This window comes from Dermacentor albipictus, chromosome 4 (assembly GCF_038994185.2).
Source record: "Dermacentor albipictus isolate Rhodes 1998 colony chromosome 4, USDA_Dalb.pri_finalv2, whole genome shotgun sequence".
Classification (NCBI taxonomy): domain Eukaryota; kingdom Metazoa; phylum Arthropoda; class Arachnida; order Ixodida; family Ixodidae; genus Dermacentor; species Dermacentor albipictus.
In genome coordinates, this window is record NC_091824.1 from 113,195,157 (window position 1) to 113,213,742 (window position 18,586).

At 49.5% G+C, this 18,586-nt stretch overlaps 1 protein-coding gene across 4 annotated transcripts in view; it reads left to right on the top strand.

Moving 5' to 3' along the window:
• LOC139059270 (cytochrome P450 3A8-like) overlaps nucleotides 1-18,586 on the top strand; it is a 92,646-nt gene that overhangs the window by 19,111 nt on the left and 54,949 nt on the right. The gene's annotated exons all lie outside the window — the stretch shown is intronic.

Consider the following 18,586-nt stretch of genomic DNA (forward strand, 5'->3'; position numbering starts at 1 on the left):
GAAATGTGGAGCACATTATGTCTTATCTTCAGGCAAAACTTTCGTGCAGTGTGTGGCAAGTGTGTGGCATTACGCCTTTTGCAGTATATTAATTAGACGAAAGCCTTAGATCTGTACGTTTCAAGGTGGCGTTGTGAGGTACAGAAAAACGGATCGCACCGGGATAGTTAAACAGCAGCGCCGGAGGAGGGTTCTGAGAAGGGGCGACGGAGGAGGAGGGAAATGGCAGCGGCGGCGCCCGTAGAATGTTCTGGATAAAGTCCCTTGATAATTTGAAAGTACCGCCACTCTTTGAACTCTGCCGCCGCCGCGCGACCTCCTCGCCTCCTTCTCGCCCCTTGCGCGTACCCCCCAAGGCAACCAGTTTTGCCCCCGTTTTCCTGCACGACGATTGGTCTCCCTGCCGTTGCCCTTGGAAACGCGCGGATCTTGAGTTTTGCTTGTGTTTTTCTTTTTCGTTCGCGCCATTTTCCTCCTCAGCACGGCTGGCTCGGCGCTTTAGCTCGGCGTAGCGAACGTTGAAAGCTGTGTTTCCTGCTGTATAAGCTAGCGCTATGCCTTGCTGTTGCGCATATAACTGCAACAAGAAGCCTGAGCATGGTTATGCCGTTTTTGTGATACCGCAAGGAAAGCGTGACGGCTTGCGCAAGAAGCAGTGGCTGCATAACATCGGCCGAAAGAACTTTGTTCCGACAAAGAACAGCGTTGTTTGCGAGGTGAGGCGTCTCTCATTGCTCGAAGCAAATCATATCGTAATGCATCTAGTAATTCTTCCGGCCTGCTCACCAGCGTTTTTGTTGCGGCAATTTGTACGTTGCATAAAAATGCGGTTGCCCTCAGTAACGTATTATTATAAATGTATGAAGACGTTTTACTCATCCTGCCTGAGTGACTAACTCTTCTCTAATTGTTCTAGCTACATTTCACTGAAGACCAATTTGAGCCGCGCATATTACAAAGACTCGGGAAAAAAAAAGCTGAAGCTGAAAAAAGTTTGCTTTCGCTGACTTTCATTGCCATTAATTTATCATTTGTTTAATTCAATCGGTAAGCACTAGTAATTTCCCCTATGTTGTCCTTCGCGTCTTTGTTGGCTTCTCATGATATCTTACCACTGCTGTGTTCTCTTGAGCGTCTCTTTTTCTCATAATTCTACACTAGCATTGATTCTGATGTTGAATATTATATTCAGTACTATTATTATTGTTGTCGAATATTCTATTTTATGTTCTCGGTTACGTGTATCTTGTCAACCAACGTTAGTGCGTGTACATAAAAATAAAACATTCTGCTGACAATGCTGTTTGATTTTCGTTGCTATAAATGTTTTGTGATGCTTAATTCAAATCAAATTTAAATATGCTACTACATAATGTAACAAAATTTCGTTGTGAACTATTACAATACGTTATCCAAAGGCGTTTCTCTTGCCTAAAGATATAGAATGTCTTCTCCTATAGATATACCGAGTATTTCTTAACGCTTCCTTGACGGCGACCCCTAAAGAATATTCATTAGATGCCCTTCCTCGGCTTCTACTACTGTAGTCAATGAGCGGTTGCCGGCACCGCTTTTTCACACTGAAATTCCGCAATCGTCCTATTCAGTTTACAGACCACAGCAAAAAAGCTATAACTTTCACATTGTGAAGACAAAGGCATGGACAGTCGATGCACTCGCGACTAATTAAGGCATGCTGAATATATTAACTGCGGTGCACATACGCGCACAGGCAAGAAAAAAGGGTGCCAGGTGTTCTTATTTATCGCCCAAGAGAAGCGAGCGTGAAAGCCTTCTAAAGCCTACTGCGGTAAGACATCCTTCATCCAACTTAATCGGCCTTAATCCCCTCAAATGTACCTTAATCCCTCCTAATTCACCCTAATCCACCTTCATCCACCTTAATCCAGCCTAGTCCTTCTTTATACACCTTTATATTTACTAATGCACCTTAATTCACCATCATTCACCCTAATCCACTTTCATCGACTTTAACCCTCCTTAATACACCCGAATTAATCTTAATCCAATCACTAATCAATCATAACTTTGCTAATCAATAATCATGTCTTATACACGGGTGCACATGCTTTGGTTCGCTTCCCGCCTTCTTTCGGTCACGCGATATTTTCTGTAGGTGACAACACGACCTTGAAACAGAGGTCTAAGACTTTTGCTTAATATGCCGCACACAAAGGGATGTGTCACAAGCAATACTAGATCAGACGCACAAAGTAAAGCATCTCATCATGCGGCAGAAAAACTGTCTGGAGTTTAAACTCGCCTCAAAAGCTCCCTTTACATCGGTATACACCGTTCATACGGCTTTAGGAAAAAACCTACCCCCTCATAAATGTTGCCTCTAGCATTATCGATGCTGTTATTAACATTTCTCAAAATTTTCAACCCCACTGGGGCGCGCAACTGGCCCAAAATAACACGCCTCCATAGAATCCTGCGGCCCGTCCGCGGGAGCCAGGGAGGAATAGCGTGCCGTGCGCAGCCGGCGGGCGAGGAGAATCGAGGAGGAAAGCGCCGTGAGGAGGAGAGTGTCGCTACTTTCAAACATCAAGGGGCTTTAGTTCTGGAAACGGCGGCAGCTAGCGGCAGCATGCTCGTGCGCCATATAGGTTGCTGCGTGGGCTCAGAGCTTCATTCCACATCGCTATGGGTGACGATGCACCAAACCCTAGTTGCTGGCGGGGAGACCAAGAAAGTACTACACGGCGGAAACCATGTAACACACAGTCTTAAAAAATGATCAGGGATACATCGGATAAAACGGATTTCTGATCTTTTTCGACGTCTTAAGGACGCCTCAGACTTGTCAGGTATCTCAAAATTGCTTGCAAAACGTTAAAAAAAACTGTATCATCGCCTTCTTCGAAACTTACTACAGCCATGTTTTTGGTGGGAAAGCTTGTTTTCTTTTTTTCCGCGGCGGTGTCACGCATTCTTCGCAGTCGTTAGAAGGTAGTGGTCGGCAAGGCAGTTACAGCGCGTGGTGAAGTCGAGCGGCGCACTGGCTACCCGCCATATTGCGAATTGCGTCAAGCGGACAAAAGAACTTGGAATAAGGCGCGGATTCTCCGCTTTCTGTGAACCTCTTGGCCGGTGCAGGGCGAGTTCGTTGTTGCTGGTTGTTGTTTGCAGATATCTGAATTTGAGAGCAGCCGCCACAGATGCAGTTACTCGTGATTATACCCGCAAACGATGAAAAGTGGTGGGAACGGTCGCATTCATTTGCAACCAGTGCCACCGCAGCATGTGCAGCGTTGATAGTCGTATTTATTCCACGCGTCTATTTAGATATTGTATCGTGAATACTTGAAGTAGAAGTCAGTCTTGAGGGCTGCTACTTTTAGGTTGTGAGCAATTTTTGAAGTGGCATCCACGTGCATGCTGCTGTACGATCGCTGACAGGCCCTGAGTAGCTCCGATGCCTTCTCCTATTTGTGGCAGACAGAACACGTCCTTTCCAAGCCTATAAGGAAGGGAAACGAGCACAAAAAGCTTTTGTAAGGAGCTTCTTAATTTAGCGTGTATGTAACTGTCCATGGGCTTGCTTCTTACCTGTCAGTTACGAATTAGAATAGTAAGAAATGCGCTTTATATGAATTTGTTCACATACGCTGGTAAGTACCTCGCGTTAAAAAGTGGGCGATTCCCATTCACTTTGACTCTGTGTGTAAGTATGCCATGTTTAAGTAAGCTTGTGTGGAACTTCGTAAAGCTAAATAGCTTTCTTTGGCTCTTTGGCCGTTTTCGTGGTAGGTCGTTGGCACGACGGTAGGTGGGACTTGTGGGAGGGAAGGCGAGGAAACGCGTCAAAGGAAAGGGCGCGTGCTCTGAAGGACGAGGGAGGGAAATGAAGGGGGAAGGAGGGTCATGCGTGAGCTCTCGCGCGGGGGAGGGGCACAGGATCTCCAGAGGGTGTTGCGCACCGTCGCTTGTTCGTCGCGAAAAGGCGAGGGAAAGGGCTTTGCTCTTTGGCAAGCGAGTGGCGAGAGGAACCGGAGAGAGGAGGAAGGGATGCTGTCGGCGCGCTCGTTCATCGCACGTCTCGCTGGCCGTCCGGCGGTGACCCACCGGTTCTAGAAGACGGGGTTGACGAGAATCCATAGCAGATCCTCACCCACGAAAAATACACCGCAGGCGCGCGTGAGCGTTTCGTCCAACTCTGATGGCGTTGACACGTCACACCAAGTAGAGCAATAAGTGGACGCGTTCGCTCTCCCGCCCCTCCCCAATAACCTGCGAGTCGTCCCTCTACACCGACGACGGTTGCCATCGCGCCTCCGGCAGCCTTGGTCACATCCCGCCGAACGGCCCGACGGGCTCGCCGCCGCCTGCACTCCCACGCTTTTTGGCCGGCCGCCGCTGAACCCAGCCGCCAAACCGGTTGCCAATCGGACTTTGCCTGCGCGGCCCTGGCGCGCCAGGCTCTCCGACTGTAAAACCACCGCCTCGACTGCTGAAATGGCCGCCGAAGTTTCGCCCGAAGGTCCGGGCCCTTCCAACGGCCACCAACGTACACCATCCATGGTCAACCTCCCTGACGAAGACTCCGATATGGACTCTCGTGATTACTTCACGCAAGAACCAGGCCTCCTGACTTCGTCGTCCGATTCAGCTGCGAGCTTCCCTACCCACGGTCCCGCGTGGGAGTACGTTCTCAGCAAGCATCGGGCGAAGAAGCTCCGCAGGGCCGCCCGGGAAACACAGACCTCCTCATCACCGGAATCAGCCATATCCGTGAGTGGCACTCCGTCCAATCGCAACCTCCTGTCCCCAGGCATAACCCGAAAGCCCGGTCCTCGTCGCCCTAGACTGCCACCCCTACCAAAGGGAGATCTGAAGGTAGTCATCCGGCCGACGAGAGGCCTAGCCCTAAAAAAATACCCCAACCACGCTATCGCGGCAGCAATTGTCAAGTCCTGCCAGAACCCCACCCGTGCGGAGGGGAAATACGTCGTGCGGCCCCACATGGGCTCAAACATCTTGATAGTCAGCACCCCGCACGAGGAGGCCGCTGACGAGATCTGCCAACTCACCCACCTTAAGCTGGACAACCAAGCCCACCCGGTGAGAGCATACGTCCCGTTCTCACCGCAAACCATCAGAGGGATCATTCACGGACTCGACCCCAACAACACAAGGGAAAGCCTCATGGAAGGACTGTGGGTGCGGGACACCCGCATCAAGATCCTGGACGCCCGCATCTTGGGCGCATCTACAACGGCGCTGCTCACGATAGAAGGATCCCACCTACCCAAGCTGGTCTACCACGGAGGGTGTGAATACCCATGCTACCAGTATAGGCCGGCCCGGCAGTTCTGCCGGATGTGTATGCAGCCAGGACATCGCCCGGATGTGTGTCCAGACCCCAAGACGCCGGTTTGCCGCCGGTGCGGCATGCCGAGCCCACCCCCCACCCACGTTTGTGAGCCGAAATGCGGACTCTGCGGTGGTCAGCACGAAACCGGCACCAAAGAATGCCCTAAGAGACTGAAGCCACCAAGAGCGCTTCAGCTGCCACCCACCCGCAACAACGAAGAGAAAAGGTTGTCTCGATGGGACGGCCTCCCCAAGATCCACAATAACCGCTGGTTCGACTCCGAGGACGGGGACTCAGCCGACCGCAGCCGCAGCCGCAGCCGATCCAGGAGCCGATCCAGGTCGAGAACCCGAGCCCGGCAGCAGCAGCCACAACCACAACAAATGCGGACACCGCCCACACCGATGCCGAGAAAAAAGCAGCAGCCCGCCCAAGACACAACCAAGCAGGTGAGCTGGGAAAGCAGGGGCAAGGACTCCTCTGCTCCTCCAACAGACACCCGAATCCCTAAACTACAAGCGATAATAACTGCACAAAATGCTAGGATAGCAGAACAAGACGCCAAGATCGCAGCGCTTATGGCCAAACTAGACAAAGTAGTCAAACAAAACACTGCGCCGCCACCCACCACACCCCCACAGCAACCCGATGAAGTAGTGACACACCAAACGCTACAGCAAACACTACAGGACATGGAGAAGAGAGTAGTCAGCTCCCTCACCGAAAATGTCACACAACTATTCAGCGTGCTTCAAGCTAAAATCGAAACCATAGCGGGCAACCTCGCGCAGGTAACTGCTGCACAGAACTCACACTCGATTTCAATTCAGGCGCTCCAGACTCAAAGCCGCAAACGCGCCTCGTCAAGCGAGCAAGGTCCCTCCCGCAATCGCAGCCGGGCCAGTTCCATTGGGAGCGATGCCGGCCCGCCAGCCCACCTAGCCGCCCAATATGGCCCCAAACCATAAGCCAAACAACACCGAACACATAGAAATATGGCAGTGGAACTGCAGAGGTTTCAGACGAAAACAAGGACTCCTTAAGCAATACCTCTGCACCACCCCCATAAGACCTGACCTTATCTGCCTGCAAGAGATAGGAGCCGAAAGAACCCCAACGCTAGCCGGCTACTACACAATCCACCAACCCCACATGGCGACGGTTGCAATCCTCGTCGCAAAAGACATCACTGTCATCGAGCACTCTTTATCGGAACCGGACATTGAGCACTTAGCCATAGAGATAGTGCCCAATAAACGGGGCCGGAAGAGCACGTTCGTGGTTAACACGTATAAGCCACCAAAACCAGCAAAGGCCGATTTCACCAACCTCCTTTCCGAAGCCAATCGACTGGCGCAAGCTAACCAGCTCATCGTAGTTGGGGATTTCAATTCCCCCCACCATGACTGGGGGTATCAGTCAAACTCAGCAAGAGGAGTGGCAGTCGCACGAGCAATAGAAACCCTCGGACTGGAACTCCTCACCGACCCTTTATACCCGACCAGGGAAGGCAACAGTGTCACCCGTGACTCCTGCCCCGACCTCACCCTAACGAAGAATGTCGCCGACGCAACGTGGACGAACCTAGGCGAAACGCTGGGCAGCGACCACTGCATACTCAGCACGTCCATATCATCATCCAAAATTAGAAGGGGTTTGGGCACCGCCCATATCACAGACTGGCCCAAATTCCGCAATGCACCCTTCCCGTCAGGTCCCATTCAGTCTATTCACGCCTGGAGCGAAGGCATCAGACAAGCATACAGAACAGCAACAGAAACAATACACCGCACACCGGAAGCCCCAGAAGTAGACCGCCACCTACTCAAGCTATGGCAGAAGCGCGGCCGGCTCGTGGGAAGATGGAAAAGGCAACGCCTAAACAGACCCCTCCGCCTGCGGATTGCACAGCTCACGGAGGAAGCTCAAACATACGCCACCAATCTAGCACAGCAAAATTGGCAACAGTTCTGCGAGTCACTGCGAGGAACGCTGGGAACTTCCCGCACCTGGGCAATTCTGCGGAACCTCATCGACCCCTCTAAATCAAAATCACAATCTACACGCACCCTGAAGCGCATTGCTCACCTCTTTCCGGGAGACGACGCAGCACTGCTTCAGGCTCTAAGGGACAAATACATCGGCACTAGTACGGCTCCACCGTGCTCGGCGACCTACCAGGGCAAGGAAAATCCTGCACTCGACGCTCCCATCTCTGCGGCCGAGGTGTATGCCGCCGTCCGATCGTGCACCCGAAACACGGCGACGGGAGTAGACAGAATTACCAACGCCATGATCCGCAACCTGAGCAAGGCACAGATCAGGGACCTCACCAAGTACCTCAATGACTCGCTCTGGGAGAAGAATGAAATTCCCTCCGAGTGGAAACACTCGGAGATCATAGTAATTCCGAAACCGGGCAAGAAGCCGGTGATCGAAGCACTACGACCTATATCTCTCACATCGTGCCTGGGCAAGCTCTACGAGCGAGTCGTCCAGACGCGCCTCCAACACTACATGGAAGACAACAATCTTTTTCATCCCTCCATGATTGGCTTCCGATCGGGCTTGTCGACGCAAGACGCCTTCCTTCTCCTGAAGGAAGAGGTTCTCTCCAACATCCCGAGGGGTGGCGAACACATCATTATGGCGCTGGATCTCAAAAGTGCGTTTGATAACGTGTCTCACGAGGCCATTCTCTCGGAGCTCAGCAACCTCAACTGCGGCAAGCGCACCTTCCAATATATCAAGAACTTTCTATCCAGCCGAACGGCAACAATAGGAATGGGTGACACGAGATCGGACCCTCAAGACATGCCCAACAAGGGCACGCCACAAGGATCGATCATCTCCCCGCTCCTATTTAACATCGCCATGATAAGAGTCGCAAGGGCTCTGCAACAGGTTCCGAACATTGGATACACCCTGTATGCGGACGACATTACGATCTGGACAAACACCGGCTCCCTAGCCGAGAAGGAAGACACGCTCCAAGCGGCAGCAAACTGCGTCGAAACCGAGGCCATTCGATGCGGGCTCTGCTGCTCGCCCGACAAATCCGAAGTTATCCGCATACAGGGACACAACTACAAATCACCAGGCAACCTGAGCATCCTCCTACACGGGGCTCCCATCCGGGAAGTGCCAGTCATCCGGATCCTGGGTCTCTGGTTGCAGAGCGACGGAAAGGCCAACCACACAATCCAACTGCTCAAAACGACAACACAGCAGATCTCTAAGATGATCCGCCGGGTGGCCAGAAACAGAAAAGGCATGCGGGAGGAGGACACGATCCGTCTGGTGCAAGCGCTGATCATCAGCCGCCTCTCCTACGGGCTCCCATACCTCACCCTGCTCCGAGCAGACCTAAACAAAGTCAATGCGATGATACGTGTAGCCTACAAGAATGCCCTTGGTCTCCCACCGTATACATCCAATGTGAGCTTGGAAGCTCTGGGACTACACAACACGTTCGAGGAAATTCAAGAGGCGGTCCTCCTGTCCCAGAGAGAACGCCTGCTCTCCACAGCGACAGGCCGACACATCCTCAAGCGTATCGGCTACCCGGCGGACATTGACACCATCCAGTCGACCACGAACATTCCTCCACGGTACCGGGCCAGAGTACACGTGGACCCACTCCCAAAAAACATGTCTCAAACTCACAATGAAGGCAGAAGAAACGCCCGAGTAGACTACCTCAAACGCACAGCGGGACGAAGCCCGAAGACGGTCTACGTTGACGCTTCCCTCTATCAGGGTGCATCGAACGCAGCAGCAGCCGTGGTGGTGGACTCTACTTACACAGAAGTCTCCAGTATCTCCATTCCGCACTGTACGGTTACGGAAGCGGAAGCGGCGGCGATCGTGCTGGCTGTTCAATACGGGGACGCGACCAACCGAGAACTACAAGTAGTAACCGACTCCTAAGCGGCATGTCGGCTCCTTCTAGCAGGCAGAATACCTCAAAAATTAGCTAGATTCACGACTAATCCATTGGCTACAAACTCTTCACTCAAACACCAGATTACGTGGGCCCCGGGGCACTCGGGGCTGGAGGGTAACGAGGTCGCGGACAGGCTAGCTCGAGGTCACACAAACCGAGCGGCCACAATCCTCGATTCCACAACCACCCTCCCCGTCCCCGCGGCTTACGGCGCGAGACTTCAATATCTGCGTAAACAACGACAGCTTTACCCCCCACCACACAAGGGGCTAAACGCACAGGAAGCGCGGGACTGGAGACAGCTCCAGACCAAGACTTTCCCCAACTTACACAAATACAGCTTCTTCTCAGAACACTACAAAGACGCATGCCCCTGGTGTAACGAACAGCCCACTGCCTACCACGTCACGTGGGGGTGTACGGGCCCCAAACCGCCAGACATACAAACACAACAACCGGAGGAGCAGTGGGAGGCCACCCTGTCCAGCTCAGACCTAGAGACCCAGCGCGGACTGGTAATCCAGGCGAGAGCAGCAGCCAAGGCCACTGGGGTTTTGAAATGAAGACTCCACTCACTGTACATTTCTTTTTTTCTCCGCAGTTCTTTCCTCTTTTGTGAATAAATGTTTTCTACTACCGCCGAGGTAAAGGGCGCGCGCTCTCGCCCAACGGAGGGAGAGCAGCAAGGTGGAATGTGGTGGGGGCCTGTCGCTCACTTGCTCGCTCTTTCGCTCGGGCTATTCGCTTACATTGACAATGACTGCCGATTGTTTCTGCATTATCTTTTGAAGGTATAGAAGAACATGGCAGATGATGTAAGAAAAATATATTTATTCGTGACGTTTCCTAGCTGGACAGAACTCAGTTGACAGTAGCACCCAGTCTGCGTTGTTGTCGTTTTTATCTTACAACCGATAATGAGTTCGCACATAGAAAAAAAAACAGATAAGCAGAATTGCTGCTAGTATCAATGCAGTAGCATGTTTGCTAATGTGGCTAACCGCTAAGTTTCCTTTCACATTACTGTTAAAGGAGTAAAACTATGGCGTTTGCATAAAGGCTGTTGCACTGAGGCATCCATTGTGCCACTAACTTGGGTCAGTGGTTCATCATTCAGCTTTATTGCACAGTCCTATGAACACACATGTATCAAGTTGCACTTTTGCTTGTTCAATCAAAAGGACCTGCGTGTCTCCTAAGAAAGATCAGGTCCCGTCCACTTAACCATTCCTGCTATCACTGCGCGAAGAAAAAACTGGGACAAGGGGGAAGCACACAACACACGCGCAGACTAGCAACTGTTTCTTTCTGAAAGTTGCTACAAATATATAGTTGACAAATGTATACACGTGTCATCACATCTAAGGCAGAAAAAAACAACACCACCTAGATGGCGCAATGCCTGTTCACTCCCACCTATGACGTCTCGCTACTGGCCCGACTGCCGTAGAATCTAATAGGTTTGCTCCCGAGTACGCCGCGGCGATTTTGACCTCATCGCTTTCTTCACGCTAGCCTTGGCAATGGAAATTTCGGGCCATTAGCATGATCTCACGGATTGGAGTGAAGAGGCCTTGCGCTTTCTAGGTGGTGTTGAACGAACTGGCCAAGAAAACATTACGTCACAAAACAATATTTTCCATGTACCGGAATTCAAGATACCGTGCTACAGAGACGCGAACGCTCCTCATCTGTGAGGGCTATTGACGGTTGGCCAATGGATTCTTTGTAGATCCAATATCAAACGTTTCCGTTATCTCGCGGCTCTCTTCTCCTTTTGAGTGTCTGTGCTCTCTAAAGCGTTTGGGTGTATCCACACTCTCGGCAAATGTACAGCCAGGTGGGACAAAGATGCGTTTTTCAGGGACTGTTGATGTTCTCAGAGGCGTGTGTTGACGCACCTTCCACTTAGCCGAACGTAATATTTTCGGCGCGACGAGGGTATCCGGTAAACTATGCCTGCATTACAGGGAACGGAGGAACAAGTTTGCTTCACTTGGAATACACGTTGACGTGCGGAAGAGGCAGTTTCGCTCCTTTTTCACATGCACTCAATTGGGTGCAGGCTTTTGAAAGTTTTTTGGGGGGCCGAGAACACAGCTTGCACTCTGTACCGCAAGGCTATATCCTTTAGCCCGTGTAATAGTAAGCGCACATGAGGAATGACAGTGAGCTTTTTCTTATGTCTTTAGATGGTTTTCACAACGTAATTCTCACCCTTGGCGGTTGTTATTAGTCTGTTACATGCGCTCATCATAGGGGACGTTCTCTGGCTGGGGAAAAGCAACTTTCCAGTTGTGCACTCATTATCGCATGGATTAAAGAATGTAGGCTAGCGGTAAGGAGGGGAAACTGCACTCTCAGCCCCGAAAAGCTTTCAAAAGCCTGCACCCAGGTAGGAAAAAGGAGCGAAACAACAACTTCCGCACCTCGACGCGTATGTCAAGTGAGGCACACTTTCACTTCATAACTTGTAATGATGATGATGATGATGATGATGATGATGATGATATACGTGGTTTTATGGCACGATCTTGTGATGCGGATACTCTGGTCGTACCGTTATCGTTCCCGCATCTGGTGTCGTTTACCGGATACCCTTGTCGTGCGGAAAATCTTGCTTGGGGTAATGTGGAAGGTGCGTCAGGACATGCCTTCGAGAACATGAACTGCCCCTCAAGAACGCAGCTGTGTCACATCTGACTATACATTGCCGAGAGTGCGGATGCGCCCCAAAGCTTCCCAGCGCACGGGCCCTCACGCGGGTAAGGGAACAAATTAACTATGGGACAGCGGATGTGTTTTGCATTGAAAAACTAAAAGAAGCATGCATAAGCGAACCGTCAATAGCATTAGCAGATCAGTTTTTGTATCTGTATAGCAGGATGCATTGAGTGCCGACGTATGGCAAATATTTTGTGACAAATACTGTTTTTTCCCCGTTCATTTAACCTTAAAATAATTACGAAGATACATGTACCTTGTTCAACTGTTTATTTGTAGCACGGCACCTTCCAGAATAAACCAGTTGTTTGTCAGAGCATGTGTTGTGTGTTTCGATCAACCTTGTATCCGTTTTTATTCGCGCAGTAATGGCGAATTCGTACCAACTCGCCCGACTTTCAGTGCTTCCAATCCACTTTACCATGTTTTGGGACTGTGCTACTGTGACTGCAGCGATTTGAAGATTAGTAATGCTCCTGGCGCGGTGTCTGATTCTAGGGGATTACTCGAGATTTCTTTTCGTGTTACGATTACTTTAGGTCTCTATCATATGTTACACAATTGTCTACATGGTTGCGAATAATATTGAATAACCTACATGCATTTAAATCCAATTATCTTGCTTCTAGTTGTTATATGAAGCGGTAAAAAATTCACTCGAAATACTTTTGTATGCTCAATCTGTTTCTCTTTCAGAGGAATCACATGTAACTAGAAATTTACATGAAGAGAAACGGGGGGCCTAATTTTTTGGTAATCATAACCATATGGATTCAATTATAGAAAAAGTTTACCTCGTACCTTCAGGTTCCAGTCACTTGAAAAGATGAATTACAAGTTCTGTGTTGCAGTACTCTTTGCAGGAGAAAAAGAAGAAACTTTATTAAAAAGAATGGTCCGGCAGTTTTTGTTGTGGTGGCCTTTGCAGAGGCAATTCTTTATTAGAAGTGGGGAGTCCGCCTTTGTAGCCTGCAATTGCTTTCATACTTAGTTATGTATTCTTCCAAATGTCTGCGTTCATGTGTTGATTTTATTCATTTTTGAAAAATATATATTACTATGAAAGCTGTGTTTTTGCCACTGATGACATGCTGCTTCTTGTTATATACTAGTACTGATAAATTCTATAGAACAGCAAAAGGTATTTATTAATCATAAACTGTTTAGGTGTTCTGTGAAAACTTGAAGGCATTTTATTTTACTTGGTTGTAGTTTACCACACCAGATTACTATTAGTTTTTGATGGTATGATTAACTTTGGAAACTTTTTTACCTTGTTCTACATTTCCGGTCTGCTGTGTTGTATGATGACTGTGTTCATTTTTACATTGTCGGTGGTGTAATTTTATTATACTGGTATAGTGTAATTGTGAATTTGAAAATAAAGTCATGATACTCCATCAATATCTGTTTGGGTATCTACTTATTACGGTGCAAGAGCTTCCTTTCGCACGTGCTGTGACAAAGGTTAGGAAAGTGACCGGGGCTGAGAACTGCGAAAGGTGACGCTGTTGTGAAGACGTATGCAGATAGTGAGAGCGCTAGGCTCTTTCTCACGTTGTTATATGGCGAAATTAGAAGTTGTCGACAACGGCGGGCGCGCGATTATGGATCGGCATCACGATTTGTTTAGCTCTGGTTCGTGCGTTGACCAGCCACCAAACCAAACAATTACTTCGACACCGCAACTGGTAGATCGAACTACCTTCGAGTGCGAACAGTGGGAACGGCTCGGGGCTCTTTCTCCTTAGCGCCGTGCCGTTATTCCGCTGCTCCGATTGCCGGCTACTCGCGCGGACCTTTTTCCGTTACCACAATACCATGCAAAAAAAAAAAGAAAGAACAAAGCTAAGCTGCAAAATCAGAGCCAAACAGTAAGCCGGATTCCTCTCGGCGGTTTGATAAGGTCTTAAAAATAATTTTGACAGCGATTTCGACGAGACTCTTTAGGTATTTGGAAACCCCTTTTCGAGACAGGGTTTCCTGCGACGTTTTTAAAACTGGATTTAGAACGTCTACAAAATGGATTCAAGCCGGACATTAAACTGAATATACGACGTCTGCCAGGGTATATGAGCTTTTATTCACTGTATTGTTTTAGACGTTTTTATTGTCCAGGATAAACGGTGAAAAAAAAAATGTAATGTGTCCCTTTTGTGCTATCTGGGAAGAGGTAAGATCAGATCGAAATGCCGCTCGTCGTAACCGCCGTCGGGAGGAAGTGTCTATGGACGAAGCTGGGGCAGCGGCCCGACGAGAGCGACATGCGGCCCTAATGCAAGGCAGGCGTTCGGGGAATGCAGAATTGGGGAAGAGAGAGGCCGCTGGCATCACGTGCAAGACGAGCCTGGTCTTTCGCCTTCACATTCTCAGAACGTTTTAAATATTCCCCGTAATTTTTTTATTGCAGCGCACGAAAGTGTTATACAAGTGTTATACAAGTATTGTACGCATGCTTTCTTGGTGTCCTTGGAGAACGAAATGTGACACCGAGTTTAAATTTGCAAGAAATTGGTGTCGTACGTGTCACGAATCATAATGCGGGCAAAACTTCGAAGTGCGTACTTTAATTACAGTCATGAAAATTAATAATACAACTGCTCGAAAGCGATACGGCTTCGTTGGAAAGCGCGCTAGCTGTGATTGCGCAATGTTGCACAAGCTTGCTGTGTTTCTTATTATATTGTGATCGTTACAAGACGCGACGCAAGTCAAGCTTAGATTTATGCGGTCTGTTCAGCTTGAACGTGGTGCAATTCGAATGATACGTATGAGCAGCCATGTTCTAAGTCAAACGCACGCTTGAAAACGGTCTCTCTCTGTCAGCACGCACTGGCAATTGGTGGAAATCTGTCACACTTTGTAAGGAATGCGTGGAGGTACGTTTCGCCAGTTAAAAGATGTGCTTACGAAAGAAAAAAAAAGAAAACATTTACCGATTGCACTAGAAGTGCACTTTTTTGCAACAACAAAACCAGGGAAGATGAGACGAAAAATTGGAGGACGCTTAAGCTTCGCCTTCAAGAGTGGGACGCGACAGCGTTCCCGTCGACCCGCCAAGGGGTATAAGACAATGCGCTACGGCACAGCGATCACTTACGATGCGCCCCGCATCGGACTTAGCGCCCACCTATCACGCGGTGAGCGTCGAGCAACGCAGCGTTCGCCGCGGCAACGAAACGTGCGCCTGAGCGAAAGAAACGAACCAAAGAACTCGGTGTCTCGGAGGGGAAACGATCTACGCCAGCCGTCAGCCGCCAGCCGCCAAACGTCGTGATCGGCACGGGCAGAGAGATAGATAGTAATCTAAACCGGCAGCACGGCGAAGCGTCGTCAGGGGAGAGGGAGTCCCGCGACGCGCCTGGCAGCGGTCCCAATGCGCGCGCGGCGCGCCTCCTGTCGGGGCAGCGCCGTACATTGAGAGGAGGGGGTCTTCTGTGTTTGCCGCAAGATGGCTCTGCGTGTGCGGAAAGCGCAGAAGAAATGCAGCGGAAACGCACTTCGCAACTCGTGTAATTGTGACTTCTGTACGTTACATGTTCATAATTACCGATATACACCGCAGTATAACTTTCCACGGCTCGTTTCGAAGGCAACACCGCATTCACTAGAGGCGCGTTTGCACCGCTTGGAAGCATCGAACTCGTGGCTGAGTGGTAGCGTCTCCGTCTCACACTCCGGAGACCTGGGTTCGATTCTCACCGGGCCAATCTTGGAAGTTGCTTTTTATTTATGAAGCGCCTGCCGTGATTTATCGCTCACGGTCAACGCCGCCGACGCCGACGCCGACGACACCGGCTTTTCTGCGACACGAGCTCCTTAACGCTATCGCGTTAATAAAATGTGTTGTCGCTGCACGTCCCTTGCTGCAGGCGTTTCAACGCGTATCACCGCTCTATAGGCAAACTCAAATTCTTGCGCCACTACCCACTCTGACAATGAACTGAGGCGCATCATATCGGACACCTTTAACTACTTTAAATTAGTAATTGTAATGGGAAAACTTAAAACGTAGGTTTCCGGGTATCAATTTATTCATCCGCGAGCAGTCAAACCGCCGTAGCCCTCGCAGTGCAAGGCATTGGAGTAGGAGCGGAAACGTCGCGAAGGCCGTATTTGAGTGGCAATAACTGCGCTTCTGCTGAACGCGTTGAATTACTTTTTGCAGCAAAGTATTTCTGAAGTAGGTTATCTTAACTTCAAACGCATTTCACCTCTTCGATAAAAAGTCGTTCAGGGCCCCTTTAAGTGTCTCTGTGAAATTTTGGAGGTACGATTAGTTGAAGAATTAGTTCAAGCTTAATTATGCAAATATTAAGTATCAGTATTAGGGCATACGCCGTATTTGAAAAGTGGATCGTGCTCAGAGGCACCCAGTGAAGTTGTTTCCGTTACGTTATCTTTAACGCATTTCTTTCTTTCAGTATCTTAAGTAAGTACGCAAAGTATTAAAAAGGTCACGCAACCGCACGCGTGCACATCTGGACTGCAACCCTCTCAATTGTGTTTTCAAAGAACGAAGCCCTACACGCCCGTCCTAAAGAAAGCCGACGAGTTTGACGTTATAGTTCTGCGGAAACCCGTAAGGTGGAGAGAAGTAATCAATTAAGAGAAAATGAGATATTCATCCAATCATAGCAATTGCTACGAAGGAAACCCATACGGGTTTCTCGAAAGAAAGGCCTCGCAGTTGAAGAAAAATTCGTCCTTGTCAGGACTCAGACCCGGGACAACCGTCTTTCCAGGGCAGTCGCTCTGCCATCTCAGCTAACCTGGCGGCTAGCAGATAGCAGGGCGAAGTCGAATTTGTCAACAACTCGAAGCAAAGGCATCAGTTTGACGTAATAGTTTTGCGGAAACCCGCAAGGTGGAGAGAAGTAATCAATTTACTTGAGCAGTTCATCACTTCAGGTTTCCTTTGTAGTGATTGCTACGACTTGGCGGTTGTCTCATTTTCTCTTAATTAAAGCCGACGAGTTTATTTTCATCTGCGTTTCAGTGTCATCCGGTTTCCATCCGTGATGGAACTTATATAGTAGGAATATATGTGTGTCGGGAGATAGGGGAGAAAAAGGCTTAAATGAGAGCTGGGAGTGTCAGCTCATTCAAACTCCTAGCATTGATATTGCGATATTCCTCGCAAAAGGGCGCACATAAGGTTTCTTTCTGCTGGTGTAACTCGAGCGTGTTGCAGGCGACGCACTATCCGCCGTGGTCGCTTAGCGGCCATGGTGTTGCGCTGCTAAGCACGAGGTCGCGGGATCAAATCCCGGCCGCATTTTGATGGGCGCGAAACGCAAAAAAAAAGAAAAAGAAAGAAACGAACGATTGTGTCCCGCAGGCATTGGGGCAACATCTCCTATATACTTGTGTTGATTGGGGGTACGTTAAAGATCCCCTAGTGGTCGAAATTATTCCGGATCGAGCGCCCCCCCCCCCTCCTCCAATGCGGCTTGCCTCATACACACATCGTGGTTTTTGGAACGTAAAACCCCAAAATTAAATTCAGGCAACGTGCTGTTGTGCGACTGCCGTATACCCTCCCGTGCAGAGCGTCTCTTTTCGTGCCTTTAGTGCGTTCGCATAACTTCCACTGAAGCTGATTAGTTCAGCATGCATGTGAAGTCACGGTTTAACTAAACGTCATCTTGAGGTTTTCATAACTTTAATATGCATTACATTTACAAACGGGTATTGACGGATTGGTTTTAACGTTGCGGTGCCGTGGGTATAACAGGGGCCGTGGTGACTGACTCGGAATTAATTTTGATTTCCGTATAATTTCTATGACATGCACATAAATCGAAGTACACGATCCTTTTAAATTGAGCCCTCGTCGGAATGTTGCCGCCGCCGCTAGGAACCGAACCCGCGTCCTCATGCTCAGAAGCAAGACGCCATAGCCACTTAGGCACCGCGGCAGGTAGTAGAGATTAGCTTTGATTTACTACACATTGCAAATGTAGAAATGAGTGGACGACAGAGGACAACGACATGGTGAGCAAACGTCATTGTTTTCAAACAAAAACAAGGGACCGTTCGGGTCCGTGCTAGTTCCCGGTTCACGGACAGCGTACCGGTTCGACCCGTGATAGACCACCGATGGCAAATTTTAAAAGTGCCAGCAGCAGAGGGTGCCCTTTTGCACGCCGCGATTGCCGCCGATGCGACATCGAGGTTGCCTGCACATTGCATAATTCCGCGAAGCTATTCAGCAATCGCATCTTGTTGCAGCCGTGCTTGAAAGGACAGCGTCACAATCAAGCATGGCACATGCGTATGTGCCGCCGCCCGTGTCCTTTCTTTTTGCCGTTGCCCTTCGTTACAAATGCGCTGCACGTCAGGTTACACAAGCGCATATCCAGTTAGTTCGAGTGATCGCTGCGGTCAGATACACTATAGGGTGCTATCCTTGAAGAAATGAGCAAGAACAAACAAAACCGGAAAATTAGTTTCGTACGTCTTGTAGGGCACTTTTCTTTCGTATCATACCCCGTGTAGGTGACCCACGCCGCCCAGAGTACATGCTTTTCAAACATTTTGTTTAGGTGGCATTGCATCAGGGAAGCTGAAGAGTC